The 21,288-nt window shown below is 44.2% G+C and overlaps 1 protein-coding gene across 5 annotated transcripts in view; it reads right to left on the bottom strand.

Moving 5' to 3' along the window:
• Positions 1-21,288, bottom strand: part of ARID5B (AT-rich interaction domain 5B) — a 164,778-nt gene that overhangs the window by 87,942 nt on the left and 55,548 nt on the right. Inside the window, exon 1 of one of the 5 annotated variants that reach the window (XM_015888209.3) lies at positions 5,996-6,131. The exons of the other annotated variants lie outside the window; for them this stretch is intronic. The gene's annotated coding sequence lies outside the window, so the exon portion shown is untranslated. Of the gene's footprint in view, positions 1-5,995; positions 6,132-21,288 lie in introns of those variants that run through there. 5 annotated transcript variants of the gene reach the window in all.

Genomic DNA, 21,288 nt, shown 5'->3' with positions numbered 1-21,288 from the left:
TTTAGGTGGCTTGTTTCCAAAATCACACGCTAGCTCTGAGAAGACTATGGCCAAGATTCCGTAAGCCAGAAGCTGCTCTCCACAAAACATCTAACGGCTCACGTCGTCACGCAAATTCCCAGAGAGGGCTTTTGTAGAGCTGCCCTTCATGTTCCCAGAAGCCCGAGGCCAGGAGGAGCCCCCTCCAGCCTGCCACAGGGGCTGCTCCAGGGCTGAGGACAGCAGTGGCCACTGAAGGGGCAGAGAAGTCAGTATACCTCTTGGCCTGTTCCCCAACAGGTGTGACTCACCTGGCGCCTTGCCCCGACTTCATCCGTTATGGCAGCTGCCTCCAGCGCATCACCCTCCCAAAGCGATGGCGATGAAGGGAAGCCTGAGCTGGCAGCGCGTTCAGTGCCGCTTGGGTCGGCTGCCGCCTCCAGGGACAACTTCATGCTGCCTGCTCAGTTTCCCATTCAAGGCCACAAGGCGACTCAGTACTGGTGCTACCCATATTTTAGCCAGTGTGTATGGACGCGTACAGACACACGCACCCCTCGTTTCTGAAGGCAACACCAGTTCTCCCGAAGATACAGTGGTTCTGCCCCATCACCTGCTCTACTTGAGGCGCGTTTCTTTTGCACTAGCTCAATGCACAGGTACCTCTTCATGCCCCCCACCCTTGCCACCAACATCAGACTTCGGCCGTTCCCAGGGGAAGGAATGCTGCTCTGTTTGGATTCAGGAAACATCCCTGCTGGCTGCAGGGTCCTTCAGACAACCCGCGACGGAAGCCAAGAGGGGAAAGACCGGTTCTCCCCAAGACAGAAGTCTGGACTGCAAGGCACAGTCCCACAACCAGATGCTTGCACAAAGGGGAACAGCACCCTTGCGCCCACAACTGAACGTCATCAAGAAGTCCAGATGAGAACATGTCATCGTAATATTTGGTTTTCCATTGGAAGGAAGCTATTTCTTTAATGGTGGAACCCTTAACCGTAGAAGCCTTACTCGATGCCTGAAAGTATAAATCTCCAGAACGATCAGGTCACGGACAGATGGCAATGGAGAAGATCTATCTATGCGCTCGCTAGGTGTTGAAAACAACCTGATGGCACATAATCAATCTGTCAATCAGTCAATCAGTCAGTCAATCAGTCAATCAATCAACAATCAGGTTACTCCCTTAATAAGAACTGAGCCAAACTTTTTCAGTTTTAAACATAGAAAATGAAGAATCACTTTAAGCTAATTCATTTCACCATTTTTGGAATTTCAGTTCAACAGTTACGTTCCACGGCCCACTAAAGCCATTTTAATTGGTTGGTTGTTTTCCCTGGACTGCTGCAAACTGCTATCTTTACTGATACAAATAAATAACGCATAAGCAACCTCTTAATAATGGGGTCCTTGCATATGGATATGAAATGATAGTATTATACTTCAACAATAAAGTTAATTTGATTATTAATCTGAACTCGCCATAGGGGCAAACCACCAAAGGAAGCTCATTTTGAATTTCTATAAAATTCTTGCACTGAACTCAGATCTTTCATGTATGACTCAGCTCTAGCCAGCCTGAAAAAGAAATCCTGCATTTTGAAGACAGAGATCACAATTGCTGTGAGAATGATGAATTAAGATTTCTAAAAACCCAACACTTTATTCTGCTTACTGCTCTTCAAATTTAAAAAAAAATTAAAATAACCATTGTAGGTTATTGAAATAAAAGTTGAGATTGTCACTTCCCTCTATCAAAAATGTCCTGGGGCTGTGTGGTTCTTGGGGTTGTGTGAAACACAGCATGAGTAGCTGGGATCGGTTTTTCTGTACAATCTGAGGCAGGAGGAGCTGTGATGGTGCAGAAACCAGCAGAATGGGCTGCGTTACCGCTGGTAAGAATGCCGTTTTTAGACTTGTTCTCCCTGACTCTTAACTTCCCACAGAAGAAGCAGAAGAGATCAGAACAACACCTTGTTCCACAGGTACCAGTCAGACGTTTTAGCCAAAAGCAGATGGGAAAACCCAAAATTGCTCTAACAAAGAGAATATGGTGATCACAGTCTGAATACTGCACTTAAGCCATAGACCGCCGCCATAGCCACATGCTGCCCCTTCTGTCCGACGACGTATCTCCGAAGCTCCTAATTGAGTCAAAGGATGTCACTGTGGTTTCCAAGGCAGAGATGCAGATGTACATTTTTCTGTACAGCATCTTCGCCCGAGCATTCAGATGGCATAATTCAGGTTTACATGAGGGGAGGTCCTCTGGTGGAAGAGCCCCGTCCTTTGCTCTTGTCCTGCTCTGGAGAAGAATATGAGGGTACGTGGAGAGCTGAACAGGACAGGGGACTCGCCCCTCCCACCCTGTGCATTGCTGAGTCCTGCCCTGACCCCCAGAACAAGCTGGTACGTTCAAACACTGAACTAGGCCATCATATGGCCTGCTTGGCATATGCACACTGCCTATCATTTTGTAAGATGTCGAAGAACGGTGGTGTTCAAAGCCAACCATGGCTTTAGCGTGTGTGTACAATGCAACTATGGATGTAGTGTGAATCCAGGTGTCCCCAGCTGAAGGCAGTCAGCATCTCCATTCCTACTTGCTGTAGCTCAAGAGCAAACTGACCACCCGTCTTTGAGTCTATCCTCGCTCTCAGTCAAATAAATCGTCTCAGATGTTAGCTTGGGAAGAGTTTCTGGTCCAGCCCTATTTTCTCAGAAATGTGAAGCAAAGGCCATTTGGTCAAAGGAAGCTCTTGAAACCTTTTTGGCTTCCATGTCTGTCCTCCCCATCAGTTGCAGGTTCCTAAAGACAACATTTGCAGGGCAGGTCTGTTGCACCTTTAATCATAATGTTGTAACCAAGTCTTTGCACAAATCCTGCTGTCTTCAATCATAGGTTAAGACTACATTTTTCTGATATACCAGGATGTGGTCAAGCTGCATGTGTGTTTATGTGCGTCTGTGTTTTGGTATTGTTTGAGGATTGTTGCTTTGTTTTTGCCAAGGTCTCTCTCTCTCTCTTGTAACCATTTTATAAACCATGCATTTCCAGTAAAGTACATTACTAAAATGACTGTAGCACTACACACTACCTTGTGGCACACACATGATATTTTAAAGCCAACTCATCACTGTGGCTGTATTTGTTACCCTGATCTTCTACTCTCTTTACATTTACTAGATTTTAACCCGAAGCTGCGAAAGCAATAACCCAAAGAACAGGCAATCTGAGTTCAGTAAAAGCTCTGCATGGCGTTCACTCCCCCCCCCGTACACCTTTTGCAAAAGTCCAACAGAACATTCCAAGAAGGACAAAGAGGAAAAAAGCATTACCGTTTGCTTAAGCAAAGACAAACAAACGATTCCTGGAACAAATATATTATTTTCACCACACCAGTGCGAGAAAAGAAATCAAAGGTCTCCCTATCCACCTCCCCCACCCCCATTCCCAAACGGGGAGGAGAAAAGCCTTTGATTTCTTTCAGCAGAACTTAGTAAATGTTACTATGGTTATATGTTAAAATTATAGCACTGTGTCAAAATCAAACATTTGGAGATAATCAGCTTTGGGCACAAGCACAATTCTCACTTTCTCATTTTCTCTGCTGAAAGAGAGGTGCCCAGTCAGTTGTCAGCTACCTCTCCTTGGGGTGTAATCACTGGATTAGCTCCCTGCTCACTCGGTTGGGCAGCGGGGCTTAGCAAGCAGCCCTGACATCCCACCAGGAGCTGCCTTCTCAGAACCCCCAAGGGCAGGGGGTTATTCTTCGGATAACGCTGCTCCCCCTTTGAGCCAATCCACACAACTCTGACCGCCTGCTCTGGTGACTCCTGCTGAAATCTGGTGCGGGAAGGTGGGCCATCCCATCATCCAATCCATTTGGGGAATGATTGAAATGGCGCAATAAGCCTTTATCTGGGTTCACACCATGACCCCTTCTTCAAACAGCCATTTATTAAGTGCCCAAACCAGGGACAATCCTCTCGCGATGGACTATCGGCCGGACATGGCCCTGGAACCATACAGGATACCAGGACGGGGCAGACCCAGAGCTTCTCCACGCTTGACAAGCCCTGGAACTGGAGCTGGCGCGTAACCGAACTGGACCCGATGGTGAGGCCGTGTGGAAGAGCAGAAGCGGCAAGCTGTTTGCCTTTTCTGTCTAGTCCAAACAATCTATGAGGGAAAACTGAAAAGAGGGTACGCGTGGCTTCCTCTGGGTTGCCTGGCAATCTGGATACATGGACAACCACTTTTCTCGATTTCATTACAGATTCGCTATGAGAAGACAATTGTCTACCCTGGTCCCCTCTGGAAGCAGAAACTAAATTTTCAGGTCAAAGTCCAATCCTTACGATTAAGGCGCACACTGGCTTTTTCAAAGCAGCACAGAGCAATCCCCCCCCCACTTACACACACACACACACACATACACACACACGGAGAACATGGCCCACCCTTTCAAGATCAAAAACTCTTTCAATCAAATAGAGAAACACATAAAAGTGCCTTGTTCTGCTTGTGTTCAGAAACACCACACTCAAATGATTATTGCTAACCACCAAAATACACTTTTAACATCAGCAAGCTTTTTCCCTTTTTAAAAACACACACAAAAAACAATCTTCGCACCAGGATTTTATAGAGCTTGATGGAAAAATATGCATGTTCCTTCCTGTACCTAATTACCCCAGCTGCAGAAATCTGCCAAGAATTCTGCCCTTTCGTTCTTTTAATCGTATTAGTACAAATGCATTCCAATGCCAGTAGAAACACTTTCTTGTTTAACTGATTCCAAATCTGTATTAGAAGAACTATTTTTGAAACATCACCTTTCCTTTTCTGAGAAGAAATCATAGAGGCACATTCTTGCTTTCTGATCATGTTCATGGGTTTCTCTCTCTGTGTTTATTGTTTTCACTTATATTATTTCCTTCTCTTTCTGGAGGGACCGCACACACGAAAGTGTGGAAGGGTGAAGGGCTGGTGGCAGCCCACTGACTTTGCGTGTAGAAGTTCTCAAACTTTTCTAGGTGGGTCTGCAAGAAACTCTTGTGTGAAATATTGGAAAGCAGTTAATGCAAACAAGATGGAGCTGGAGAACTCATTAGAGCAGCTTCCTCTGCTTCTGTTCTTCCAAGTCTTCTGGGAGTCTCTTCTTTCCGCTAGTGGGACATCACCTGTCAACTTCACCGCTTTACAGAGAAGTTATTTACCTAACACTTCATGAATGGCTTAACATTAATTAGTGCAGCACTCTTCTAGATCTAAAGAGTGTATAGTCTAAGACTGATTTAAAGCACCTCAGTTCTAGAGGAGGTTTGCATGATCTTTTGATGTTTTACTGTGTATTTCTCTAAGCTTTGTGTTGGCCTGATATCATACTAGCAACCAAACTAGAACAGCTTCCAATACTTGGCACTCCTCCAGCCTTCAGAGATACTGATAATTACACTGATGTTTCCATGTCATTGTTATTCTGCTGCAAGACACAATTCCAGCTTCTAATTAGGCACTTCCCATATTCTGTCCATTCATTTTTTGAAAATGACTTTTAAAAAAAAACACAGAGGAATGTAAGCTCGTGAAGAACCTAGTAGAACAATGTAATGCAGATAAGAAAACTTACATCTGTTTCTATCACTACCAACATTATCGTGTGAAGCAAGAATGTGGGGGGGGGGAGTATGAATATAATTTCTCAGAAGGTAATTTTCCTTTCAGCCTAAGTACTCTTATTCATCGCTCAGTTACTCAATGATTTCCTGTTCTAATTACACGACATTATACAGAAAGACATTTGTAGAAAGAAAATGTGTCTAAATCTAAGTGTCTGAATTGGTTACCAGTGCTTAACATTCCAAAATTGTGCGTCAACTTTATCAGTCCTCTGATTCCAGCTTTGCATGATTATTCTACTTGAACTCTCCCCCAAGGCAGTTAAATTAGCACAAATTTATACATTAAGGAGGGAAATACACATTTGCAGCCAAACATACAGCTAAATACCTGGATAAGAAGAGAGCTGTATCTTCCCCTTTTGCTCCTACTTTTGTTGGTGGTTAAACTGGAAACAAGTCAAGACAAATGGAAAATATTAAAAAGAAAAACACTTTTTTTTTTTTTTTTTTAGGAAAGGCACAAGGAAAAGATGGAGGGAGGGAAGGAGAGAAAGTGAAAGATGAAAAACAGAAGGAAAATGGAAAGAGACTGCATAAAATGCAAAGGAATGACTGCTTCCATTATTTTGTAAAAGCAAAACAAACACAGCATTATCAGTTTTGTGTTGTTATTGCACTGCTGTGGTTATTTTGAGAAATCATAGGCTCTTAAATTAGCCCTGAAGCCACACCCTTGAAGATTTGATACAGCAATCAACAGAAGTGGGCTGTGAATGGCCAAGAACATACTGTAGATGTACACATGGCAGAGAATCATTGGTTAAAAGATACTTTAACATAATGGTAATGATCTCTCAGTGTATTAATTTAAATGGATTATAAGAAAACAGAATCACAATTCACTGTAATGTGCAAACAGAGATATTTTAAGAAAGATGTGCATACTGTACTAGGGACCACAGGATCTAAACTGGCATCTTCTGGAGACAAGGCTGACCCTTAACCTGGTGAAACATTCTGCTGCCTGTGTACACTCAACAAGTGTGCTTTCAGCAGTGAAAAGGAAAGTGCAACACTGCTGGCCAGTAAAAAGCTTCTGGATTAGTCAGGTCTGGAGTTTGGCCACCTGCCTTTCTCTGGGTAATCACCTTACAATTCTTCAGCTTCTCCAAGACACTCAGATCAGAGCACCTTCCAAGATCCCGAGCAGAAGAAAGAACACATTTTCAGGTCTGGACATGGGCTTGGTTGGTTACCTAGGGGCGTAGGAGCCACCACGGAGAAGAGGCATCAGTTGGTCTCTTTGCAAACTGTTCTGTGTCAAGAGCCCCGCACAAAGTGAGTCCATGAAAACCTAATGAAAATGTTCAAAGACGTTTCTGTTGATGGCAGAAAACAGGATCAAACTCCCTTAAATGACAGACTTTCCTCCGGAAATTCCTTCTTTAACACTTTGTCCTTGGACAATCATCCAGCTGTCTCAATCTGATGCACAATCATGCACATGGGGATCTGTTTTCCTTTCCTTTCAATACCAACATGTCTCATCCCTCACGAGACTCAACTTTCCTTCATTTACCCTTCCCTTATCTCACCAGCCTCCTGTATGCGCCCCACAGCTTCCACTCAGAGCTGCCTGTAGACTTTGGTTGATGGTGCCTGTTTCACAAGCCATCACTTGCTACAGTAGCAGAGCTGTGATTAAACCAGCCTGTATGACTTTTATTCTCACTCGCGGGTACAGGAAAGTATGCCAAAATAAATCTACATTTGTTTCTGCCTCGGTTCCCTCCAAGTTCTGTTTTGGATCTCATTTACCTTAATTAGCATTATTTGAACTATTGCCATAATCCTACAGAAGTTTAACTACGATTGCCCTCTGATGTCCACCAGCCCACCAAGAACACAGGACATTCCTGATTTTTTGCCCATGGCCAAGCCATCGAGGATATTACCTTTGAATGGCAAGCCTAAATGAAGCCTTCCCTCAGGAAGAGCAGCCCTGGAACAATCTACACAAATTAGTATTCCTATCCATGTTGTATCCTGGGGTCAAACATAAAAATCAGGACGACGGAGTATCCACCCGTTGCACGCAAGCAAATGTGCAGACTTCGGCAGGCCGAAGAATCTGGCATTGTGAGCAGCTCAGTGTTTGCTCTGCGCAGGTGGGCTCTAGTTTCGCAGCTGGAGAGACGGGGTTCAAGACACGCCTAGAGAAACACCCGAAGGCAGGCGCGGGGACCACTGAACTCCTAGCAACTGGAAAGGCCGGATAAGAAGTGGCGTCTTGGAGCACCCAGGATCAGTGGGAGCGCACAACCCGTGCACCAAAGGAAATGTGCAAGTAAAATGAATGCGTTTAAATATATACTAATAGATCAAAACCCTGAATTGGCACAAATCATAAATTCATAGTGTACAATTAAGGCGGTCGGGTGCACAAAATCTGGCTATTAATGAAAACAGTTCTAGCAACTAATATTGTTTACAAACACTCCCCTTATGTAAAAATCTTGAGGATGTAGATTTAATGAGTCACCCTACATTCACTCTGTATAAAAAAGTTACAAAAAGGGCCAATCTTTGTGTCCAATTTTTTGGGTGGTGTTGTTTAATTAGCCATCTATTTCTCAGTGCCTTTCACCAAACAATTTTGCTTGACATTTAGGGCAAATTAACAGGTGGAAGGAGGATGCAGAAGTAAACCCAGCCCCCAGCCCCCCGGCCGCTGCATTTTCCTCACCAAATGTGCAGAAGGACAGGCCTTGCTGCTTTCCAGCTTCCTCTCCACAATCCTCTTGTCGAGCGGTGATCAGGCCAGGGCGCTCACCAACCGGCGAAGAGCTCCCTTGCTGTCCCCAAGCCGGGCAGGGAGCCTTGCACAGTGATGGCTCCCATCCTTCCTTTCCCTTCCACCGCCACTCGCTCTTGCAATGTCTCAGTAGCTAATTAACTGCAACACTTTTTAAATATTAATGGCTGAGTTACCACATTAAGAAAATGAAAGTCAAATAATTAACTAATCCCAACAGGCGAACCTCCAATTTTTTGTTCTGTCGAGGTTTTAACAAATTTTTAGGAATTATCCATACAACAGGGAGACTGCTTCACTGACAGATCTTTAAAGGAAAAAGGTCTCCCATGTTTCACTTAGCCTGTGTTTCATGGAGCACCTTGACCGTTCGAAAGCCTGGGTAATCAAAGAGAAATATCCCTTGTGGAAAACCAGCACCTGCTGATCAGAGAGATGCTTATTTTTTATATGCTGTCAGTTGTACCAATTTCACATGGAAGTTCAAGCTAGCTGACATGAAATAAACCTGGGGAGCAGCACGGCATATCTGGCAGTGAGACCTCCTCTGCTCCTGGTCCAGATGCTTGGGCCAGAGGAATAATCTCTGCTGAGGAGGTACTTGGAGAGGTCATCCGCTCTTCCTTCCAGGCAGAGCAGGGTGAGGGACCATTGCTGGGCCCGTTTTGCCACCAGGTGGTTCAAAGTCAGACGCTGCATTGAACCGATCAGATCCTAGTTTTACACTCTGATCCACCACTTTTGATGTCCTAATAACCTCAAAATCTGGCTTGCTGAAAAGGTGAGCTGCCAAAAATGTATAAACTCCATCCTTGATTCAGTCCTAGCTATGACCCCTTCAGAAGTTCTCAGAATCCCGGCTCGCTACCCAAGGAATGTGTTTCCCCAGGATCCCCAACCTCCTGGGACACAGAGACGCCAGTTTGGCTGTGTATCTTCTTCCAGGGCTGGAGAACCTTGTTTAGTGCAAAACATCCCTGAGCACATCTGTATGCTGGGGTAGACGGCTGAAGTCCAAAAGCTGTTGAAGTAATTTTAATGTCAGAAATTAAGGGAATGCTAAACCAAAGAGAAATACAAATCCCAAGAGAAATCTTCAATCCCATATAGTACAGTGGTACCTCGGGTTACGAACGCCTCTGCTTACGAACTTTTCGGGTTACGACCAGCTCTGGCCGCAAAAATTTACCTCAGTTTGCGAATTCCACCTCGGGGTACGAACCGGATCCGCGGCCATTTTCCGCCGTGACACGTGGTCTGCGGCCATTTTCCGCCCGTGACACGTGGTCCGCAGCCATTTTTCTGCCCGTGCTACGTGGTCCGTGGCCATTTTCCGCCTGTGGCACGTGGTCCGCGGCCGTTTTTCCGCCCGTGCCACGTGGTCCGCGGCCGTTTTTCTGCCCTGCCGCGCGGTCCACGGCCGTTTTTCCGCCCTGCCGCACGGTCTGCAGCCATTTTTCTGCCCATGCCACGTGGTCCGCGGCCGTTTTTCCACCCTGCCGCGCGCTCTGCGGCCATTTTTCCGCCCATGCCACGCGGTCCGCAGCCATTTTTCCGCCCTTGACGCGTGGTCCGCGGACACCGGAATGGATTAACGGTAATTACATTGAACCTTATGGGAAAATTTGCTTCGGGTTGCGAACAAATCGGGTTGCGACCAGAGTCATGGAACGGATTAAATTCATAACCCGAGGTACCACTGTACAGTGACGCAGAACCCTTACAAAGTTCCCAGACGGAGAAGATGATTTTGCAGCTTCTGGTCAAAATGTAACGTTTGCATTTCATATTGACAAAGCCAGAAACTGAGTCCTTCTATCAAGAATTGGGCTCGCCCAATGAAATCCTACATAATACTTATCTTACAAGATCTGTTCAAATGGCAAATTCATTCCTTCTGCAGAAAATGAAACTTAGCATAAAATGTAAAAATTAGCATCACCAGCTTCTGCTGACCATAGCACATTGTGTCATGTCTCCTGAGCAGCCGTATTAGGAAAGAGCCACTGATGGCCAAGAGTCACAGAAGGCCTCCTCCAGATCCATTTTTGCTCCCCACAGGAGTCCCCCCCAGGAGCAAGTAGACACATTTTGGTGGCAAATGTGGATTTTCCAACAATGTGATTTCTGACCTTTTGTGTGTGTGTGTGAAAAGTATTATTTTGCATTCACACACACGCATACACCAAACAGGCCCATCTTCTTTGGTGGTAAGACTATATCTCTGTCATGCCCCATATGGGATAAAATGGAGGAGGAGGAGGAGGAGGGGGAGGGGGAGGGGGAGGAATCAGTATCCATTCCACCTCAATTAAAATGAATAAATCACTATACATGCAGGAAAGTAAGGAATCTGGGACTTCAAGCCCATTGCTGGGATCAAGCCCTATGTAACATGGGGGTGGGGTGGGGGTGGGGGTATGGCTTCCAATAACCAACCCAGGAAGGTACTAACAATAAATGGATCATAGTGAAAATACATCTTCAAGCACTCAATGGTTCCTTTAGTTCAATGCAGAAGATAAGGAGGTGTTAACTTTCCAGAACCTTGTTTAAACTGAACCTCCACAATATTTTGCATTAATTCATGTTGCACGCATACTGTGGGATTATATTTTCAAATATATCCATGCATCCATAGAAGTAGGGAGAAAATAATTTTGGATTCCCCAAAAGTGAAGAGCCATATTCTTTACATTAAAAATACAGAAAAAGGAATCTATTTCTTAAATATAGCATCAAATCTAACCCTTTCTTCATCAAAAGCTTAAGACCGATTTAGAGACCACAGAGAGAAGTAAGCAAAAGACCAACTCTGTTGAACTATGATTTAATGACAAACTATTCTGTTCCTTATGGAATACTAGTTTGTTTTAAAAGGAGAAGTAGAAATAAAACATAACATATATTTCTATCAGTTTACAAGTGTTTTTAGAGCAATTTTATATAGGTTCATATATAAGTTTTAGCACAATTTAATATAGGTTCCTATAGAAAATAATAAGAAAAAAGAGGCCTATGACACTTCCTTAAAAGAGGAAACATTAAAAAAAAATGATTGTGAAGGGGAATCAGTTCAACAATGCCTGAACAGATAGTACGTGTTTAAAACTGCAGCTGGTTTTAGTACCTGATCTGGGTGCAGCTTTATTTTCTGAATGTTTTAATTATTTTTGTAAGCTGCCCAAGAAAGCAGTATGTTAAGCATCTCAAATAACAGTAAACAAAGTGGTAAATACACATGTACATGGGGTCAGGGCCAGATTAAATTTCCAGTGTGAAGAATGTATATGTATATGTATATGTATGTGTATGTATGTATGTATGTATGTATGTATGTATATGTACAGTGGTGTGAAAAAGAAAGTCCACCCTCTTTGAGTTCTATGGCTTTACGTATCAGGACATAATAAAAATCATCTGGTTCTTAGCAGTTCTCAAAAGTAGGTAAATACAGCCTCAGATGAACAACAACACATGACATGTTACACCATGTCATCATTTATTTTACAAAAAGAAAGCCAAAATGGAGAAGCCATGTGTGAAAAACTAAGTACACCTTATGATTCAGTAGCTTGCAGAACCACCTTTAGCAGCAAGAACTTGAAGTCATCATTTTCTGTATAACTTTATCACTCTCTCACATCGTTGTGGAGGAATTTTGGCCCACTCTTCTTTACAACGTTGCTTCAGTTCATGGAGGTTTGCGGGCATTTGTTTATGCACAGCTCTCTTGAGGTCCCGCCACAGCATTTAAATCGGGTTGAGGTCTGGACTTTGACTGGGCCACTGCAACACCCTGATTCTTTTCTTTTTCAGCCATTCTGTTGTAGGTTTGCTGGTGTGCTTGGGATCATTGTCCTTTTGCATGACCCAATGGCCTCACATTTGACTCTAGAATACTTTGGTATACAGAGGAGTTAATGGTCGACTCAATGACTGCAAGGTGCCCAGGTCCTGTGGCTGCAAAACAAGCCCAAGTCATCACCCCTCCACCACCGTGCTTGATGGTTGGGGTGAGATGTTTGCGCTGATATGCTGTGTTTGGTTTGGTTGGTCCAAACGTGGCACTGTGCATTATGGCCAAACATCTCCACTTTGGTGTCATCTGTCCAAAGGACAGTGTTCCAGAAGTCTTGTGATTTGTTTAGAATCAACTTTGCAAACCTAAGCCATGCTGCCATGTTCTTTTTAAAGAGAAGAGGCTTTCTCCTGGCAACCCTTCCAAACAAACCATACTTGTTCAGTCTTTTTCTAATTGTACTGTCATGAACTTTAACATTTAACATGCTAACTGAGGCCTGTAGAGTCTGAGATGTAACTCTTGGATTTTTTGCAATTTCTCTGAGCATTGCACGGTCTGACCTTGGGGTGAATTCACTGGGACATCCACTCCTGGGAAGACTGGCAACCGTCTTGAATGTTTTCCATTTGTGAATCATCTTCCTCACTGTAGAATGAGGGACTTTAAATTGTTTGGAAATGGCCTTACAACCCTTCCCAGATTGATGGGCAGCAACAATTGCTTCTCTAAGATCATTGCTGATGTCTCTACTCTTTGGCATTGTGTTAACACACACCTCAATGCTCAAGACCAGCAAACTCCTAAAACTTCGGCTTTTATAGAGGTAGCCAGACTTGCTGATGACCAATTGATCAAGGGCATTTGATTAGCAGCACCCAGCTGCTACTTAGCCTCTTCTTACCTATGGAAGCAGTAAGGGTGTACTTACGTTTTCACACATGGCTTCTCCATTTTGGCTTTCTTTTTGTAAAATAAATGACGACATGGTGTAACATGTCATGTGTTGTCATTCATCTGAGGCTGTATTTACCTACTTTTGAGAACTGCTAAGGACCAGATGATTTTTATTATGTCCTGATACATAAAACCATAGAACTCAGAGAGGGTGGACTTTCTTTTTCACACGACTGTATATGGATATGTCGGTATGGAATGCCCTTTTATCTTTCTTCTGTCCTAGCAGGTGTCAGTGGAGACAGGAAATCCTTACTCCTTCAGTTCGGGGGGGCAGGATTTGCCTTGGGACGTTCCCACCCACCCAGGGATCACTGCCCAACCATGGGCCCTGCAGCAGTGAGGACAGCGAGGCTTGTTGCAATCAAGAAGGGCGCCCCGTGATGGAGCGTCTTGGTCGAGCAGCCAATGCTGGCCTGTTAGGGCATCTCCGAGGCATCTTGCCTGGCTGGGCGTTCGAGGACCAGCAGCATAGGCCTGTGCAACAGCTTCGAAGGCCCCAGTGTGCACAAGAGCAGCCAGTGGGAGTGTTCTCCACACGCACAGCCTCTGAAGAAACAGCAAGGACACGGCTGCTTCCAGCTTGCAGAATGCAAGCACTGCTCCTACTAACCTGCCTGAAGGCTAAAATCCTACATATACAGGATTGCTGGCTTGTTTTTGACAGCTCATGAATTCCACTTTAATGAGAAAATTGCATTAATCCTCACCAGGACTACAACACGATTTCAGGCCCCAATGACAGATCTCCAAATGTTCTCCCGTTGCCCTGCTGCCTTTTCAGGGGCCGGGGTCAGATGAAGTAACAAACAGAGAAACCAGAGCCCCGAACATCATAACACCTGCTACAGCCACATCTTTGCCTGGAATATGGCATGAAAATATTTTCCATCTCCCTTCTCCTCCAAAAGCAAGAATGGAAGCTTTATCTTGGTTTTCATGCAGTAGTCTTTTCACTGTCACCTGAAAAATCCAGCAGAACTTGGTCCCTGCTTTTAAGAATAAACCGCGGGTTCCTTCTTCCTGGCACCTTGTGAGGGTTGAGGGTTGAGGTGTTTCGGACCTGCTCTTGACATTTATACCTTTTCCGCAACTCTTAATGAAATGACAGCCTTGTTAATTCTTGCATTGTATAACTTACATAGCTTACACGTTAAGGAACGGTGTGTGCGTGTGCGTGCGTGCGTGCATGTGCAAGCCTGAAATATATACTGTTTAAAGTTAATAGTGTACTAGCCTTATTTTAATGCACATAAAAAACAAGTCCCCGGAACTCCTTTGACCATTAAGCCTACATGCCCCCCAATGAAAAATCTTTCCATTCTATTAAGCAAACCTCGATTTTTAGAAAGCTGTAAAAAAATTATTTGGGAGCCTGCCTGTTTCAGCAGCCCTCCATAGTGATAGTTAGGGAGAGCACTGTCAATATGAATCAAAATTAGATCTCTCTCATGTGGGCATTTGACAGCTGGATAAGAGAGTCTGGTCACAGGCTGCCCAGGCGTTTCTTCTCTCATTAATATTTCCTTGTGTGCCCAACGTAATGCAAAAGACAAGTGTAGAACAACACGCCAAGAGAGGCATGAAAAGAAGGCCTTGAATGGGGTCCTTAACAGAGAAAAGCGTTAGGCTTAATTTTCAACAGCATTCAATAACAATTTATTTGCAGCCATTTTCTGAGCTAAACTCCCACAATGGAACAGGTAAGATGCAGCACGAGGCAATTTGTCAGCTGCCAGATAGGAACAAAAGAACCAATTTTTAATAAGCTCCAGCATTACCTTATTTGTTTTGCAACATTTTAATAACTGTTTTGGACGCCTATGAAAGAACAATTAGGGGAGAGGAGGAGGGGAGACGCAAGTCAGGAAGAAAATCTCTGCTGAAAACACTCTTTACCGATAAACTTCTTCCAATCACTTACCAATTGAATTCTTCTCTTAAAGGAATAATTAAAGGTTGGCATGTCTTGTTCCCACATATCAGCTGGACGTCTGTCTCGGTTCTCCTAACGCAAATGACCCCACAATCCTACCGTGGGTGACACAGCGAGTCCAAGGCGTGGGTCTTGGCCCCCAAGGCTGGCCAGCTATTTTAATTGGCCCTTTTTCTCTTCCTGGCTGGCAGCTGTTTGGCTTGGACTCTCAAAAGTGGCATGTGTGCCAACAGGGCTCTCGGAATACGCCCCTTCCTTTCCAGTCTCAGGCCTAGGCTGGACTGGACTGGACTAAAAACTCCCCTCTTCCTCTTGGTGGACTGTCTGAAAGTCTACGTTCTGCTTAAATAAAAGCTACCCAGTCTGGACTCGGTCATCAAGGAACGTGCAATCATTTTTTGGTTCAAGAGTTGCACTCAGCCTTTGATTTATGTGCCAGAAACCATTCTCCCAAAAATGGGCAGAGCAGGACGAAAACAAAATTTGATGAAGTGTCAATGTGAATTATTGATTTAATTACAAATGATTAATACTAAAATATGCACCCCTTTCTCCCTTCTGTCATAAGGAATATAAATGGATGATATCTGGAGGCATTCTGGGGACCCCTTGGGGACAGATGCAGCCCTGAGCCCCCCGAGGGCCCCTGAAGCCTTCCCATCAAATCGCCAAACACCCATGAGCCCCACAGTGGCCACAGAGAGACTGAGATGGCAACAGGTCAACCCAACAGACCAAGACGGATGTCGATGGGCTAAACTCACCTTCCACCCCAATGTTGTTTTTCAATCCCATGCTGGAAGGCTGGAAAGGCTGCTCAGAACAGACCAACAAAGTTAGAAATTGCTTCTAACTTTGCATTTATTCCTGTTAATTTCAGTGCAATTTAATGTCATGTTGGAGAATGATATATTTTTAAATGTGTTTCCCCTTTTGTTTCCTGTGGAATAAAAAGCAGTAGCAATACTGCCAAAGCAGGAGAGTCCTGTCCATCACTGGCCTTTTTCTCTTGAACTGAGGACCCTGGACCCACCCCAGACCCATCTAGAACGCCAAAACTCCGAGCGCACCAACCGCAGGAGTGTTGGGAGTCCACCTCCAGAACTCCCAGCTGCCAAGTGCCCAACACTTGTGGAAGGCCCAGGTGAGAGAAGGCCGGTGCAGAGCCAGTGAGTCGGACAGAAAGACACGAGATGGCCTTGTGCGAAAATCCCCTGCTGGTTTAGGAATGAGCAAGGAGCCCGGGGAGAAGGCACTCTTTCCTGACCAGACGCCCCCATTACGTGGAGGCAGTATCTTCTGAGATGGAATTCCACAAACACCGGGACGGGACGGAGACATGTGGAAAGCGTAAAACCTGTGTTCCTGGGGTCTGTAGGAATGAGAACGGCCCTGCAACAGAAGAGCAGGAGCAGCTCCGTGGCCAGTCAGAAAGCCCAGGTCAGAAGGCTCTGTCCGAAAGGAAGATGACTGCCAGAGAAGAACCATCATTCCTGCTTGGGGTTGGGCTTATTTTGATGGGTACTGATTACTCCTTCAAGGGAAGCCTTTTAATTTCCTAGCCTTTTCTTGTCTTGGAACACTTTTACCCATGAATTTTAATGTATTTATGAAATAAGAGATAATTTCCCTACTGTGATACTATAATCTGGAGTGCTAGTAAGATTCAGAGTCTGAAACGTGGTTTCCAGGGCAAAGACTGACTACATACAGTTCAGACCACGCTGGTGTATTTCCACCAATGTGGAGTAGGAACAGCATTAATGATTCCCAGGATAAAGAGAAAATACCATCATTGCTGTTTAAGACACTCCCCCCCCCCCATCCCTCTTTGCATAGTTGTTAGAGAATAAAGCAGCCGATTTTGATGCTAGATTTTGGATGTCCCAAATGCACAGCAGGTAGGTGATTATTAAATTTATTGTGCTTGTATTTTTACTGGTAGAAAAGGGAGAGATCTTCTATCTTGGGTGCTGAAGTAATGTGACTGGCCCAAGGTAATTTGCCTCTGGAAGATGGGCGCCTTTTCCTGCTGTCTCTCATTATTGCCCTGATCTCACACCCTCTGAAAGAAGGAGCAAATCTTATTAAATGTTTTCTGTGCCTCCTGTAAAGCCAACAGCATTTGCCCAACTGACACGAGCTTCTCTCTATTTCTCAGACTGTATAGAAAAGGGGCAGGAAAAACTACACAGCATTTCTGGATAGGGCCACAAGATCAGAAATCTCAAGAGCAGTGACCATCAAACCTCAAGGAAGCACCCACGCACCACCACAGCTGTGCGAAAGGCTCTGTCCCATGACAGGATTGCTGAACCCAGGGCAGGTACAATGGGGAGGTTTAATTTTGAGCTCCTCCGACCTGACGGGCTTAAAGGCTGCTCAGACCTGCACAGCTTCTGGCGCCAGGTGGCTATGGTGCTGTCCAGTGGGTTGACTCATCTCTCTGGTGCAAGATGGCCAGCTTTTGGCTGTCTGCTACTCACTTAAGAAAGGCCTGATCCTAACCTTCTGAAGAAGCAACCAAAAGCCCTTGAAGGGCCAGTGGCAGTGAGAAATCCCCAAACTTTAAGGGACCAGGTACTTCAAAGCTTCAGAAGCTCTTCCACCAAGAAGCGAATCGCCTCTCAGCAAAGCAGGGCAGGGCAGAAGATGAAAGGGAGGGCTGAGGGATCCACCGATCCCAGGAGGAAACTCTTCACCAATTTCCATGAGCGCAGCCTATGCTTCCCACAGACAAATGTCCAAATCATTGGAATCTCCACATAAAAGATTTTATGACGACGATCAACATCACATAAAAAGAGGGCTCATAATAAACCACCTGATTGTGAGGTGAGTTCCCATTCTTTTAGCTACGCAATTTACGTACTGCATTACGCTGCAAAAGTTAACCAGCTATTCCTATCAAGAGAGTTCTGCTTTGATTGTGGTTGTCATCCATAGATAATCTGTCTCCAACTCCTCCTCCTCTCTTCTTCCCTCTCCCCATCCCAACAAGAACAGCTCTGTGCGTGTGTGGCTCTCTGTCCCTCTCTCTCTCTCTCTCACACACACACACGCACACACTCCTTTCTCTGGACTGTACTCCATGCATCTGTTGAATGGACTGTGATGCATTAAAGCTTTTGGGTAAGAAAGGGTTAGTCCTCAACATGCCGCCAGACTCTTGGTCAGTTTTAGAAAGAGCCAACTGCCCTTGCAATAACACACTCCGAAGGGCCTTGGAGAGCCCACAGACTCCAGGAGTTGCCTACTCCTCTGGTCAAGGGGCAGAAAACTTCTTGGGGGGGGGAGATGGCCGTGGTTGGGTGAAGGTGGCATTCTGCTCCCCAGACAGACTTCACAGGATACCAAACTCAACCCTGGGCAGCTTCATTGTGGATCAGAAGGAAAGTGTGTCGTGCTTTGAGTCAGTAACATGGTGCAGTTCAATGCATCTGTTTTGAATTCCTAGCCTTTTATTTATACACAGAACAAGTCAATTTAATAACTGCAGAATGTTGTTTCAGGCAAAGTAATGGACACACAATAAAACCATTCTTTTCCCCAAAGGTCGCACTGGGAGAAGCATACATTGTTCAGACGCCTGCTTCTCCTAGGCTATTAGGCTATTATTCCCGCAGAAAATAAAACTGAAAGAAAAAAAATGTATAATAAGCATATATTTTCATCGGAGCCCCTGGGCTAATTTAAAGTAGAAGCACAAGGCAATCAATCATAGGCTAAAATTACTTCGTTTTCCAAACTGTTTACACTTTCAAAGTTGCAAGCCCACTTTCTGCTATTTCAACTCACGATTTACAGCAACAGATTCAGACTGCCCCTTGGCTTCCTCCCAGCCTCCAGTCACGAGGGAGCTAATGATATGAACAGATCAGTGTTTTATAATGGAGAAAAGCGCATGTAAATTTCCAGCAGGTCTGCAAGTAATCAGGGCAGTCTGACTATAAATGAGAATGCCTGAAATTTATTTTAGGAGAAAAATCTTAAAGCTGCACTTTTAATCTGGGCGAGCCAGAGGGGAAGAAAGAAAGGAAAAAAGAGAGTTTTTTTAAAAGCCCTGGAAGACAGAAGACTGCTCAGAATTTATCCTAAATAAACTCTTTTCCAAACAACATGCTAAGGAAGATCACAATAGCCAACTGGCGTCAGAGTTTCTATTTTTAGCAGTCACTCCTCATCATGGTTATGTGAAACATTTAACTGGTTGGCTCATGAAATTGAAACACACACACACACACACACACACACACAGACTCCCAGACACAAAGAAATGTTTCATAGCACGTTATCGAAAGAAGCCATTCTTTCCACACAAGGCCAGTGCTCATGTACGCAGAGCAACCCGCGTTCCTATTTCTTTTCTAGAAATACACCAGAAATGTTTAAATAAACAGATAACAATCAAAACAAATGCTCGTGATATAGACAGCACAGCAAACAATCTAGGGGTCGTTACCGCTTTATTCTGCGAGGAGGGGAGCTGATGTATGCAGAGCCGCTAATGATTTAGCCTACAGTGTGTTGAGGCTGAAAGCCTCTTTATTAGGTGACACACCAGAACAGCAATTTCAAAAATTATAATGCTTAATAAATTGGAACTGTCAGGGTATGCACTGGAATAAAATCTTAGTTCCTTCTCAGTGGTACTCTACTGAGGTCAGTAAATCAATGCAAAAATACTTTATGTTCTAAAATTCTACCTTAATTAGTAATCATGATACAATCTCAAGAACAGATCCAGTCAAACTGTTAAACTGTTTGAACATGGTAATGGTTGTGTACAAATATTTGGGGAATCTGAGTTTTTGGTGAGAATAATTACTCCACTAATGATCCAACCCCAAGAGTTCCACTTATTTTCGTATGAAAGATTTAAATTTAAATATCTCATGATATGTAATGGATGTTTTGACAGGATCCTCCTGATTCATTATATTCTTATCAAACTTATCCCTTTGTATTTGGTTATCCATTCAAGTCTGTATCTTATTTTGAGCAAAAGCGAACCAATTTGGGGGTTGAATATGGTGGCAGAAGGGATCTGCATTAATTCAACTTTGAATACACAGTTTTTGCTTATTCAAAATTAATGAACAAAGCCAGAAAGAATACATTGATCATGTTCTGTTTTCGTGTTCCTTGGCTTTGAAGTTTGTAGATCAGTATCTAAAATGCTGCTGTCATGAAGTGGGAAACAACAATAAAACAATTAAAATAAGCTAGCTGAACAAAGTACCCCACCTCACTGTCCAGAAACTAAATCATTTTATTGGCAAAGACGCTCAACTTTACTACAGCTCAGAACCTGTTTCTCCTTTCTTGGTAAAGCATCTAATACTTGGAGAAACAACTTGAAGGCCAGTAATTAAAATCCTGCTGCTCAAGAAAAAGATATACAACCAAGCCGTGCAGGTTTCAAGCATGGATTTCTCTTTTATCTCCAAGTGCTTCAAGGGAACAAATTTTGGGATCTGCTCAGAGGTGGTTTGAAAGAACTTTTCCACCATGAAAACAATGTCATATCATAGATCAAAAATTCTGGGGAAAACACAACCCTACAATGCTTCCAGCATCTTAGCCTACTTCCTACTACCTAGCGTCTGAACGTCGTCAGCCATGTTCTCCTCTGTCTGGTTCTTGGAAAAGTTCTGCAATTAAAAAAAAAATCTCAGAAGGATTTTGGGCTGGAGCATTGTTTTGTAAGCTGAAGAAGGCACATGCACAACATGTATACATCTTTGAGAATGCCTGGACAATAGAGTAGGGGATCATGGAGACCCACTGTGGCTGCCCCGCTGCAAATGTCACTTTAAGCCCCATGGATAGAGAAAATCATCTTCACAATCCACAATTTCATTTTATCCAAAATATGCAACTTCTGTTTACCTCAATATGTGACATTTTCAGATTTTTGTTTAGGCAGGGATGCTGTATCTCTTTCATGTAAGGGATACTGAAGAACGTGAAACAGGAAAAGTGACTGAGTTCTGTTGCATCTGGAGATGTCCTACAGACAGGAAGCCAATCCAAAAATGCAATGCAAATGATTATTCTGCCCAACCGCTGCACGTATGCGCCAATTAATCCAGAGTGCTGCTGGTTGCCTGTGCCTTCCCGTCATCCCTCCCATCTACTTTTCCCAGTTCCAGTTCCTGTTCTCCCCCA

The sequence above is a fragment of the Python bivittatus genome, unplaced genomic scaffold (assembly GCF_059951505.1).
Source record: "Python bivittatus isolate LINGU-HERP-01145 unplaced genomic scaffold, Pbiv_v1 ctg000050_np1212, whole genome shotgun sequence".
Lineage (NCBI taxonomy): Eukaryota > Metazoa > Chordata > Lepidosauria > Squamata > Pythonidae > Python > Python bivittatus.
The sequence above is the reverse complement of the archived record's forward strand: the minus strand, read 5'-3'. Positions and strand labels throughout refer to the sequence as shown.